This window comes from Uloborus diversus, unplaced genomic scaffold (genome assembly GCF_026930045.1).
Source record: "Uloborus diversus isolate 005 unplaced genomic scaffold, Udiv.v.3.1 scaffold_14, whole genome shotgun sequence".
NCBI classification, from domain to species: Eukaryota; Metazoa; Arthropoda; class Arachnida; order Araneae; family Uloboridae; genus Uloborus; species Uloborus diversus.
This window is the reverse complement of record NW_026558098.1, coordinates 7,500,340-7,513,598: the sequence shown is the minus strand read 5'-3', so window position 1 is coordinate 7,513,598 and position 13,259 is coordinate 7,500,340.

Sequence of the window (13,259 nt, the reverse complement as noted above, 5' to 3'; positions counted from 1 at the left end):
TTTGGATTTTTTTTTTTTTTTTTCAAAAATTTTCAATTCTTCTGCATTACAAAAATCCTTCAATGCGAACTTAAAGTTCATGATTCCTTGCAGAAGAGAGAGAGAGAGAGAAGAATGCAGATCGAAAGAAAAAGGGAAGAAAAAAGTTATTTTTGTACAACTTTTTATGACTGTGCAACACAAGTAATATATTTCTATTAGTAAAACTCCTTACCTGTATAGCTTTCAAATCTTTTAGCCTCTTCGTTAGTTTCTATGGAATGAACGTTCTTGCAGTTGTAAAACAGCACTCTATCTCTTGGCAATTATATGCGGTAAGCTTTTTCCCATCTTTGATCAACTTCAATTTTTTTCTATCTGTAATTTTCACGTATTTTTTTCTATCTTTAATCAACGCGCATTTTTTTTAAATGTCTGTTGAAATATTGTAAGGAAAACATTTTTCTGCATTGTGGACATTCATGTTTTGATTTCTTCGCCGAATCCATCACGGCTCCAGTCCTTCAGATTCAGCTAAAACAGGGATCAAAGTGACCAACTGACAAAATATAGGACATTTTTTGAAAAAAATTTAGGACACATTTTGAAAAAATATAGGATTTATAGGACACCAAAAAAAAAGATTAAATTTTGCATACACATCATAAAAAAGTTATCTTTTAGTGCTACTGATGAAAAAATATGTATACAATAATTGTTAGACATACCCAGGGCCCGATCAAGCCAAACTGGTGCCCAGGTCCGGAGTAGAAGTTGATGCTCCCCCCCCCCCCCCCTCCATGAGAAAATTCGCACAATTTTAAATTCAGTGTGTTATACTAGAAACCTTATATGAATAGAAACTACATTGAAAAGGAAACCTGGGATTTGAATACCAAACACTTGATAGTCCAGTCACCTTACTAATCAGAGTTAAAATTGCCTTACCTTAAGGTGAAAATGAGTTTAAAAACAATTTTAAACTGAAAAAAAAAATCTTACTAATTCTGACATTAAGTTTTAAAAAGGCTTCTTTCTCGCTTTAACAGAGGCTAATGTCTCGATCGCATCATCGAAACCTAATTTTGATATTATCCTGAGAAACGCAGCTTCTCAAACGATTTTTGATTCTTTTCAAAAATGAAAAGGAACTTCCACTAAAACTGTTGCTGACGCGATTTTTTTTTCAATTTTGCGAGTTTTTGAGCTGATTTTAAAAAAATTTTTGATCTTCCTCTCCCTTAAAGTTGAGAAAAAGTAAAAGGAGCTTAAAGAAAAGGAAATAAGTAAGTTAACTATTAGGCTAGGCTATTTTGGTGCCCCTAAATTTGTGGTGCCCAGGTCCACGGACCCGCCGGACCGTGCGTTAATCAGGCCCTGGACATACCTTATTGATCTGATATATTACTGCCAGAATAAAAAATAAATAAATTTCTCACGCACAAAAAATAAATAAAAACGATGATGGGAATCATCGATATCCACGATATATGGGAAATAACAATTTATTTAAGTTAAAAATCAAAATATGGATTAGCAACAAATTACATAGAACTGCTTGGTCTATTCTGAGCAGCTTTTAATTTTTTTATTACCAGCATCTATTACGGCTTGTGCAGGATATTTTAATGTCTTTTAACCATAGGCGGATTTACGGGGGTGCGCCGCACCCCCAAAATTTTTGGTTGGGTTTTGAAAAAAATTTAGTTTAGTATATTTCACTCAGAAACGCAGTTTGGGGAAAAAAATTCATAGCTGCTATACTAGTAAATTTACTTGAATTCAGTGTATCACCACACATCGCTAGTGCAAGAAAAACATAACTGTGCTCATATTAAGAATAAAAGTAATTTTATCCATTTGAAAAAAAAAAAAACCCAATAGATAATTTCATGCAAATAAAAAAAATTCTCAAACAATTTATTGTTTAGTGCTGTGTTATTGTATAGAATAATTGCATGTTCTGTAATTGGGTATTTATTCGTATATCAATACAAATTCTTCTACACTGCTTGACAATTACTAAGGAACAAGTGATTTATGAAAATTTGTACTTCAACCAGCTGGCCAATGAAAACAAATTCAAGTTCACATGGCGTATTAGATCAAGACTCGTTATCTGTATAAAGGCAGTGCATACACGCACAAGATTCGTACGAAAATTCACACTCTTTGGTTTTTAACAAAAATAGTGTTGGAGGTTAAAAAAGGTTTTTCCCTGAAATTCTGTTTGGTTCTTGAAATATTTTAGAGTAAAATGTCAACAAGACATCATTTGAGTACCTACGATCGTGGACGAGCGGTTGGACGACTGGAAGTAGGTCAAAGTGTCACCACTGTGGCTGCTGCAATGGATGTATCAAAAAGTGCCATCTCCGAATTAAAGAAGGCCGCTGAAGGTGGAGATGTTTTGCAAAAGCATGCCGGGGATCGTGGTAGGAGCACTACATCTTCGGAGGATCGCTATGTAGCCCTTGTGGTAAAAAGGAACAGAAATTTTACTCCTGGACAGATAGCTGCAAATCTTACAACCGCTACCAGTACGCATGTTTCTGCAAGAACCATCTCACGGCGAGTAAATAATGTTGGTTTGTATGCACGGAAGCCCGTACGTTGCATCCAAGTTCAACCATGCCATCGTCGAGAGAGATTACGCTGGTGTAAGGGACATGTTGGTTGGGATCGTTAAAATTGGTCTAGAGTAATGTTCTCTGACGAATCTCGTTTCAGTGTGACAAGTGATTCTGGTCAGCAAATACTGTGGAGAGAGCGTGGAACACGTTATGCACAAAAATTTGTTTGCAAACGTGATCAGATCGGCCCAGGCGTGATAGTGTGGGCAGGCATCATGCACAATGGCAGAACACAGCTTCACATTTTTGAACAAGGACACGTTATGTCGCAAATGTATTGCAGAGAAGTTATGCTGGACCATGTTCGTCTTTTTAGGGGGACTGTAGGTCCAGACTTTCTCTTTACGGACGACGATACACGGCCACACAGGAGCATTCAAGCGTCAGACACGCTGCAAAGTGAAAACATTCTCCGTATGCAATGGTCCGCTTACTTTCTCGACTCAAATCCAATTGAACTTGCCTGGGAGGACCTTTTGGCAGACGCGTTGCGTGAAGAACCGTCCCTCCCAGAACAGTACAAGAGCTCAAATCCGTCTTGAGAGAGGATTGGGAAAACATCCCCCAAGCACTCTTCAATAATTAATGGGGAGTATGGAAAAACAGATATAAAATGTGCATTAGTGTCCCTGGTAATCATACATCACATTAAGGTACTCATGTCTCCATCATTCTGACCAAGATCATTTTTTGTGTTTGTTTGAAAATCATCTAAAACTAGGATTTTTTTTAATTTTTAAGTTTTTACTTCATTGATGTAGTAATGTTTGTATTATTTTGTACTTATAATAAAGGCACATCATCCCTACTAACTATATACTTCGTTCGGTTTTTTTAATCATTATCTATTCTTAATTATTCCAAAAAACGTAATTGTTCCTTAGCAATTGTCAAGCAGTGTATTTTAAAACAACAATGGCTAATAAAGAACAAAAAAAGAACATGGCTATTGCAAGAAACTTTATCAATAAAATCTACACCAAAATCAACCGAAAACCAACAATTTAAAGGTAAATAATCAAAAATTTTTGAAGGAGGACTTCCGGACATTTAGTTGCAGTTGTGCACCCAGGGGGGAAGGGGCACAAGACTGGTGACCCTCCCCACAAAATACTGAGTAGATGTTTTTTAAAAAATATTCTTTACTATTGAAGAGAAGAAAAGATCTCATTTTTGGGAAAACGCAGTTTTTTTATGAAAAAAAATGAATGTTGGGAAAAAATCTTAATTTCTCTTTCAAAAATAAATATTGACATATAAATTTTTCAACAGCTTCAGATAATTGACGGCGAATTGTGTGCCTTTTCGCACAATCCTCTTTCTTTCATATCTCCCCCTCCCCTTTTTTTTTTTGATTTTTTTTTCTATTTCGTTTTCATTTTTTCTATTAGTCCTCAAAATGTTTCTTCTCCAAAGCCCTTTCTCCAGTTAAAGTTGTTACAGAGTACCTCAAATTTCGTTTCTTGAGTTTCACAAAATTTCCAAGGAAGATCTTCTAATCACCTAAATACATCGAAAATCGTTTAAAATTGCGTTTTTGGAGCTTCAACTTTGAAAAACTGCAGTGTCCCTAACGTTACCAAATATGGTCTGACACTCATGTGTTTAAGAATTTAATTTTGGAAAATATTCAAACAAGGGCCCCTTTTTCTATTATCATCAAAGAGTGTTAATATTTTGGTTTTGAAAACTACTATTTTGAAATATTTAAGTGGGAGGACCCTTTTTTTAATACCATGGATTATTGCAGAAGAACTTCATTTTTAGGACTTCAATTTCGAAAATTTTCCAGGGGAGAGCTCCAGAACATCCCGTCCGGTAACAGCATCAAAAATTATCCTCCGTAGTATTTTTGAAACTTCAATTATGAAAAGTTAAAGAGGTAGCGTGGGGGAGGGGACGGGGTTATGTATTTCTATCTGCTTTTCAAAAAATCGATTGGTGACAGTCTATGAGTCTCATTCATAACCCAAACTATAAGTATGGACTATAATCACATTTATAAGACTAAAATTTCTAAAAATAGCCTTGGAGCCACACGTACCTTTCTTGCCTCTAAAATATCACCAAGAACTGTAAAACTGCGTTTTCAAAACTACTATTTCGAATTTTTTCTGGGGAGTGAATCCCATTCCAAACCAGTAGCTGGATTCACCCGTCGCTTCTAATATCGACTTTCGTTTAAGACATTTTCTGCAGTTTCAAATGTTAAGAATTGCCCGTCCCCTAATCTTACTAAATATGGTTTACATCGCGTTTTTCAGACTTAAAAGTGTCCCGCCCTAAAATTATTTTCTGATTCCGGGAATACCCTCCCCCTCCTCAGATCTCTGTTATTGTTGCACCCCCCAAATATTTCGACCTAAATCCGCCTATGCTTTTAACTTGAATAAATGTTTTTGAGGTACATTTGGGGCTATAAGGGCAACGTTTTATCAGCATGAAATTTTAAATCCTTTATTGGATCGAACTCAAGTAAATTTTCACTAGTTTTCTCTTTAAGAGCTTTTCCTTTGATAAAGCAGGGCATAACTTTCAATGAAAGGTCACATAACTCGTTATGCATAAGGTGTAGGATTACTCTGGGAATACCAAAAATATAGGATTTTTTTTGGAAATATAGGATTTATAGGATATATAGGATGGTTTTTGACCTTTTTGAAAAATATAGGATTTATAGGAAATATAGGACAACTTTGATTCCTGCTAAAACAATCACATAGCGCTGAGCACAACGCGGTCGGAAAAGATTTGCGCCAACATGCTCTCACTGACGTAATGCTGACAAGTTGAGAGGTGTTGATTGGTCAGAGGAAAATAATGTTTAGAGGACCACACATGAAAAAGCTTAGAACTCTTATCTCCCGCTCATCACAGGAAGACTCTTGGGCTCGGGGGTGAGAAACATCTCTCGAACTCTGGTTGTCATCCTCACATCATAAAATTGAAATAAAATGTTCAAAAGGTGGAAAAAATTCAATGCGATGCCGCTGGAAGTGCACACAAATAGTTAGAGTATGATCAACATTTTAACATTTTTGAAAAAAAAAATCAATAAGTAAATAAAATAATGAATCTTTGAAAAAAGCAGAAATTGAAAAAGGATGCTTTTACTCTATCGTACGTTGCACGTAGAGAAAGAGAGAGAGAGAAAGGGGAGGGGGGGTGCAAAATAACCTTTTGCTGAATTATTAGCTAATAAATAATGTTAATCTTTCAATTCCTTTAAAACAATCTTTAAATAGTGGTCCGAACTTTAATGAAAAAATACCATTTTTTTTTCTTCTCCTTTTATTGAAGATGCGTGGGAAACTAATTTGTCTGCCCCTCTAAACCGGACATTAGGACAAAGCGGGGGAAGGGGCAGGGGGGACCATCCCCCATATAATTTAGAAACAACTTAAAAATAATACAGAATTTACAAAATGAAAAGGAGTCATCTCTAACATTTATCATTGTTACAATTAAGCTATTTTCATATAGAAGAAAATGTGTTTCAACTATGAGCGTCCAGCAGACTAAAATGTTTGAGTGTTTTTGTCGGTATTTAATGTAAAACTGAAATTCATATTTTTAACTAGTGTTCATCAATTAATTTGTTGTAAACAACATTGAAAAATTTTTTTTTTTTTAATTTCTGTTGATCACTTTTAATTAACTGACATTTTTCGGCACCCTTTTCATTTTTACTTTCTTCTATATCTAATATATAGAAGAAAGTATTGGATTCGTGCAAATTTTCGAATTTCGACGGATTCGAACATTTTGAGGTGTGCTGAGTCCATTTCGACCATTTTTGGAAAATGTCTGTCTGTCTGTGTGTATGTGTGTGTGTCACGTCTGTGTGTGACCAGTTTTTTGTGGCCGCTCTACAGCAAAAACTACCGCATGAAATCGAACGAAATTTAGTACACATATGTGACCCTACGTGAACTTGTGCCCATTGTTTTTTGGCGCGAATTCCTCCAAGGGGGTTGGAGCAATGGGACGTTTTTTTGAGTTACGCGTGCTTGCTATTCCTCAGGAAGTAACTGGCGGAATCAAACAAAATTTGGTCCATATGTTGCCATTAACAGGAACAGGTGCTGATTCATTTTTGGTGTCAATAACTCAAACGGGGGTTGAGCTATAGAATGTTTTTTGTCATCAATTGTGACTGCTGTATCTCAAGAAATAATGAACGGAATGAAAGAAAAATTATCGGCAAGTAGCCCTTAGTGGGTATATGAACTGATTTTATTTTTGTGTCAACAGCTAAAAAGGGGTTAGCGCAATCACCCGTTCTTTTTTTCCATTGTGAGTGCCCTATCTCAAGAAGTAATGCTACGTTCTGGTTGAAATCTTTACTAATATTATAAAGAGAGAGGGCGAATTTTTGTGTGTTTATATGTTCGAGGTAATCTCCGGAACTACTGCACCTATTTGAAAAATTCTTTCACTATATGAAAGGTGCTTTCTTACTGAGTAACATAGGCTATAATTCGAAAAAATATGATTATTAGTTCTTTTTTCATTCAAATTTAGGCCCAAATTTCACGTAAATTGCCTATTATTGGCTATTAAAGGGGTGAAAAATTACTTGCACATATTAATATTATATATCGTTGAAAAGGGTAGAATTTTCTGCGTTCTAAACAATTTATTTCAATGCTAACTTAATTACGACAGGAGTAATTTGCGTTTTTAGCTCGGACTTTTTTAGGCTTAGCTGAAATTTAGGCACTACTTTCTTCATTAAATCTATCAATAAAAAGTGAAGGAATTGTCCTACAGTTTTCTTTTTGACAGCATTCGAAAAAGCGAATTTTTTTACTCCAGGTCTCTCTCGACCTATGGTCGAAAAATTAGCTTCTATCTTCAAAGGAAAAAAAGTTACAAGCGTTTTTAAATCAATTTCGAAATACGTCATTTTGATTCAGGTTTCCAACCATTTTATTTTCGCGTTTCCATGGTTACGCTTTTAAAATCCATCATTCGCATTTTAATTTCTTAAAAATATTTTAATATCTGTCGTCACTGTTTGGAAGGGTAATTTTGCATGGTGTTTTTTTCTTTTATTTAAGTTATTCCTTAAGTTATTAAGTTATTCTTTTAATTAATTGTTGAATATATGTCACTTGACACAATTTTTGTTCTCAAGGTAAACCGGGCAAAGCCGGGTAATGCAGCTCTTAATATGTAAAGATTTGAAAGCTACTGTTAATGTGATTTTATACCTTTTTGTTTGTTTGGCGAAACATTTATCATTGCCAAAGAAAAAACATCCGCTTCACTCGCAAAAGGGCTGGGTTCCGGTAGCGTGGTCGCTTGGTACGTTAGGCGCTGAGCAGGTTCAGTCTAGGATTATTGTTTTAAGGCAACCGTTAATGTAATTCATTGTTTAGGCGATTTGTTTTGAAAGAAAATAAACTTTTGATTTGTTTTTATTCGAGTGAAATGTACGACATTTTCTTTTTTTCTGACGACGATTTTTGAATGTTCCACGGGATGTTTTTTTTTTCCTTTCCCCGATGTTTTTTTTTTAGACGGATGGATTATGATAGCGTTGTTGCTGGGCAAGTTTGACGATAAACAATAGAGCCGCGGAATTATTTTTACATTTGAAAGATATTATTTGATGTCTTTTTTTGTTTATTTGGCGAAATATTTTAAATTGCAGTAACAACCGCTTCACTCGCTAAATAGAGTTTAGAGTTTTAAAGCAACTGTAAATCTAATTTAATGATTTGACGAAAAGTTTTAAATTCCAAAGAAACTTAAATAGTTTTTTTTTTTTTGAAAAAGTGTGTACGCATTTTATACAAAGAAAAACGATCATTTTACATCACAAAGGGAGGGGGAGTCAGGTTTTTTTTATTCAATGGACTTCCATTAAATTTTTAGCACGGGCATCGCTGTGCGGGTACTGCTAGTTTGAAATATATGTGAATCCATATGTAAACAGGCTTTGGTTCAATTTTGACGCCAATCGCTCCAAGAGGTGTTGATTTTTTTTTCTTTCTTTTTTTTTTCGCGAATAAAAATATTTTTATTAATGCAACAATAAGAAAGATAAATCGTAATAGATTGTCATCTGGGTATTTCTCGTGATTTTAATTGCATGGAAATGATAGGAAATATTATCTCAATGATTTAACGTTTTTAACTGTTGCCATCTTATGTTTGTTAACAAATAAAATATTTGTAATTAATTCAAGCAAGGCTTTTAAAATAACTTTCAATTTTTGCTCTTTGCTTTGCTTTTGCAATAATTCAGACATTGGGATAGTCGTCAAGTTTTTGCATGTGTAATTTTGTTTTTGTTGGGAATATTGCTTCCTCGTCAAGCATGGGGAGGGATCAGAAAAAAAAAGAAAAATATAGAAGAAAGTTTCGTGATGGCCACAACATACTAGTTTAAAGATATAATTGTCAACTAGTTTAATAACTTTTATTCAATTGTATTTAATTATTTCTCACCTGGCATTAATTCATATGAATGCTAATTTCTGACCTTCATCAGTTAAGGTTACTTTAACTTTTATGATCAGAGGATAAATTTTACATCCTCCAAATGTTGTAACACATACCAATTCCCAAAAGCGTTCAATATGTGTTATTTTCTTCATCCAATTTTAAATTTACTCTTTTCATGAATCGTAGCTCTTACATATCCTAAGTCTATTTCATGTGAATGCACAATGTATTTATTCTGAACAAACCAAATGAAAAAACGTTTAATAATGTTACCTTATTTTTGTCTCTTTGAATAATTTTATTATTACTAACATTTGCATGCAATTTGAATTTCTCATGTTTAAATATAAATAAATACATTTTTATATAAAAAATTTATTATAACTATTCATTTTTTTCCACCATAAATAATAAATTTAACCTATGTAATTTTTCAAATATTTATCTTTTTGCTAATTATAAAGAATAAATGAATACTAAAAAAAAAAGAAAGAAAGAGCCCCACCATTAAGAGGGCTTTGCAGCCTTATTTTTATAATAATTATTGATCGATACTCATACATTTATCCACTAGATGGCAGCATGAACGATAAGAAAATCACGCAGAAAAGCGAAGATATTGCACTATTTCACCGTCGTTATGAAATTTGTGTTGTGTATCCAATTTGTGTGCGTTGTTTAGGAAAAAACTAATTCTTAAGGTATGGTATTCAAATAACTCTACTTATTTTAGAGGAATTACAGTGAAAATTCGAGAAAAAATTATTTCATGAGTGCTACTACAGCACCAACCCGGTTATTTTTCGATATCGTAGATATTTAAACCGTCGCCAAACTTTTGGCGATAAACCGGCTTTGACGACAACCCTGCTCTCTTTACTCCGCGCTCCTCTTTCTACGGCAACCCTACTCTCCCTATTCAGACTGCACCCGCACCCCTTCCTTCCTCTCCTCTCCACCCCCCAGCTTAACCCACTTTAACCTTTATAAAAGAAACAAAGTAGCTCATGAGAAAAACAGTTGTACAAATACATAAAATTTCTTAAATAAATAAATATTTATACCATTTTGACTTATTACTGCGTATTTCAGATAGTTTAGTCAAGATTTGTTAGATTATTTATTTTTCGAAAAGAAATTACAGAATGTTTTACAAAGCTAACACTCCCCCATGAGAAAAACGGCGACTTGCCAAGATGTTTCTGTAATTTCTAAAATCTAAGAAAATTAACTCACAAATAATCACCTGATTAGAAAGCTATAAATTGTAAGAAATTTATCCTTAGGAAAGTTTTAATGTTTATAACAACAAAAACGTTCAAATTGTGTCAAACCTAATGTGTCAATGCATTTGAAAATCACCCTATTTTGCTTTTATGATGAAAAAATAATAAAACCTACTTGATGGAAGTGCACAGATATGCAGCAAATGGAACGTTCAATGTTCTTGTATCGGAACTATGCACGAAGCAATCAACGTAACTTCTAAATTTTTAAGTTTTAAAAATCAAAACATTCAACGATGAAATTAAAACTTCAAGCAGATGATCTCTATAACAAAGCATTTATCAATTAATATAATCAAAACACTGATTTTAGCAAGAGCGTTGATATAAGCACGTGGATCTTATTTTGAGAGCGGAGCGGTTCATGGTTCATTTCTCATGGTTGCAGGTAAGCAACAGAGATATTGGAAGGGAACAATGTCTTGCGTTTGACTAACCTCACCGGTCTACCGTTTTATGAGGCTCAGCGGTTGATCTATCGGTCAACCGCAACTCTAGGGCTGCGTTCGGAAACGATCCACCGGTTATACCGCGTGGTTAGTCCGGTGTGGTTATGACGTATTTGGAATTTCTCTATTAATTTCGGTAGAACAGCTGTGTTTCCGAACGCTCGTGGTTAAACCGCGGTAGTTCTAGTTCAGCAGCAAACGACACTCCAATCAACGCGTAACTTTCATAATAGGCAAGTCACGTGTGTTACGATCAAAACATGAAACACGACCGGATTGGCCAACACAGACTTTGTGACGTTTGTGATCTCGCTAACCGCTTCCAGACAGCGGTGCCACAGGTTGCTACCAAGTCGACCGCCAGAAAACAACCGCAGTGTTTCCGAACGCGGTTAAGTGACGTCAGCGGTTCCACCGCAAGCGTTTCCGAACGCTTGCGGTTGCACCGAGGCGACCGATCCGCGTTTCCGAATGCACCCTAGCTGGTTGATTGGTTGATGGAACCACGTGACAGTTTTGACAAATTATATGTAATTTTTCACCTGCGTGTTATTCGTCTGCTTCATGTCTGCGTATACCGGTGATCAACCGAAAGCGTTCGATGAAGCATTGGTTCGTGAACAACCGGCTAGTAACCACTGACGTCATTGCTATCATGTGATTAACCAACCGGTCGCTACCGATCGTGTTCGTCGAACGTAAGCATGCTCAGGTTGATAGAAAGTGCCGATTTACACGATTCCCGCTTTCGGACATCTGACGTCATTTTGAGCTCGAAAACCAGTTTTCGCGCCTCCAAAACCTGCCTGACTTCGTCGGGAATGGGTTGTGGATCGTCCACAACTCCAAGTCAGAAAAGCGAAGTCCGACGTGCAATGATTGGCTATTGATGTCACATGCTTTCGTTTCTATGGTAACAATAAACCTTCTAAAATCAGGGAAAAGGTAGCCATCTTTGTGTCTAAGGTAATGATTTTGATAAAGTGAATTTCAAAGTGTAACTTCGAAATTGAACAAAGCTACGTAAATCATTGATAATCGCGCGAAATGAATGTGCCTCTTTTTTATGAAGGACCATCATGCACTGGGGAAAAAAAAAAAAGCGATTTTTAACATGCTAGGAACTGCAGCGTAGCATCTATACGAATTAGTTGGGTAATTCTTATCGGCAGAATCATTTCTGTATATTCTGTCATAAGAATTATCTTGCTGGCAAAAAGAAGATATTATAATTTTATTCTTGCTTATGGAGGCAATGAGAAGATTTACTAGATTTTCAATGTTACACCTGAAACCTTTTCAAGTAAGTACCATTGTGATTGTTTATCATACAAATACTTTGTGATATTACTTAGATTATTATGTAATAAAAATAATGACATTGTTTTCATTAGTAGCTAGAAGTGTTTAAACAATGTTTTACGCAATATTGTAATAGCTTCATTTCATAACAAATGAAGAAATCTTAAAATAATTATCAATCAAATGTTGTAAAGTCACTTTTTTCATAGGAACTTCCAAGTAGGTACATATTCTCAATTATGGGACCGCTTATAGTGCAATGGATTCTTTTAAATTTACTGTGTTTTATTCTAGGGCATAATTGTTCGTAACTTATTATGGGACATAATACTATGTGTACTAGTTATTGTAAAAAAAATATTCACGACAAATTGTTATGTGCTGAATCAGTTCATGATTTGGCTGGGCTGAAGCTCTGTTCCACTCCTATTTTTAATCAACAATTGTACTAAATGTTGAAACAACAACAGATTTTGGCAAAATATTCAGTATTCAGCTGAAGATAAGGACAGAATTTAAACTTAATGTTCAGTATTCAGTGCATCCCTAGTTTTTGGTTTATGCGGTCTTTTAAAAAAAATTCGAGTTTACGGAAAAAACACACACAGGTATAAATTTTACATTTAATGATAATGATAAAAATAAATACAATGTGTACAAGTTAATTACAACTTTTTCTTTAATTTCCTGATAAATATTTTCCATGAGCATTCAACAGGAGTTGAAAAGAAAGTTATTATTCATTAGTTGGCTACATAATAAGAATATTAAATGCAAAAATTTTGTTCGATATCTTTCTTTCCAAAGTTACATCAACATTGGAAAAGGAAAGGCATTACTTGCGAGCGTCAAACTATAGTGAAAGGTGGGTGGACGAAAGGAAAACTATCTCAATGCATGTTACGCATGTTCATTTTAAGCTATATTTATCTGATTTTTCTGTTTATATACAGGAGGGGGTATCTTCAAGGGTTTTTTTTCCTTGCCATCATTGAATAAAAAATGACCATAAACATCTTTCATCTGACTAAAATTTCAATCTTTAAAATAGTTTCCTCTCACATCCTTCACAATTAAACCTCTGGTTTTGCTAATCAACTTTAGCTGAGGGTAAAATATTTATCTTCGTGTTTGTTGTTTCTATATTCATTTCC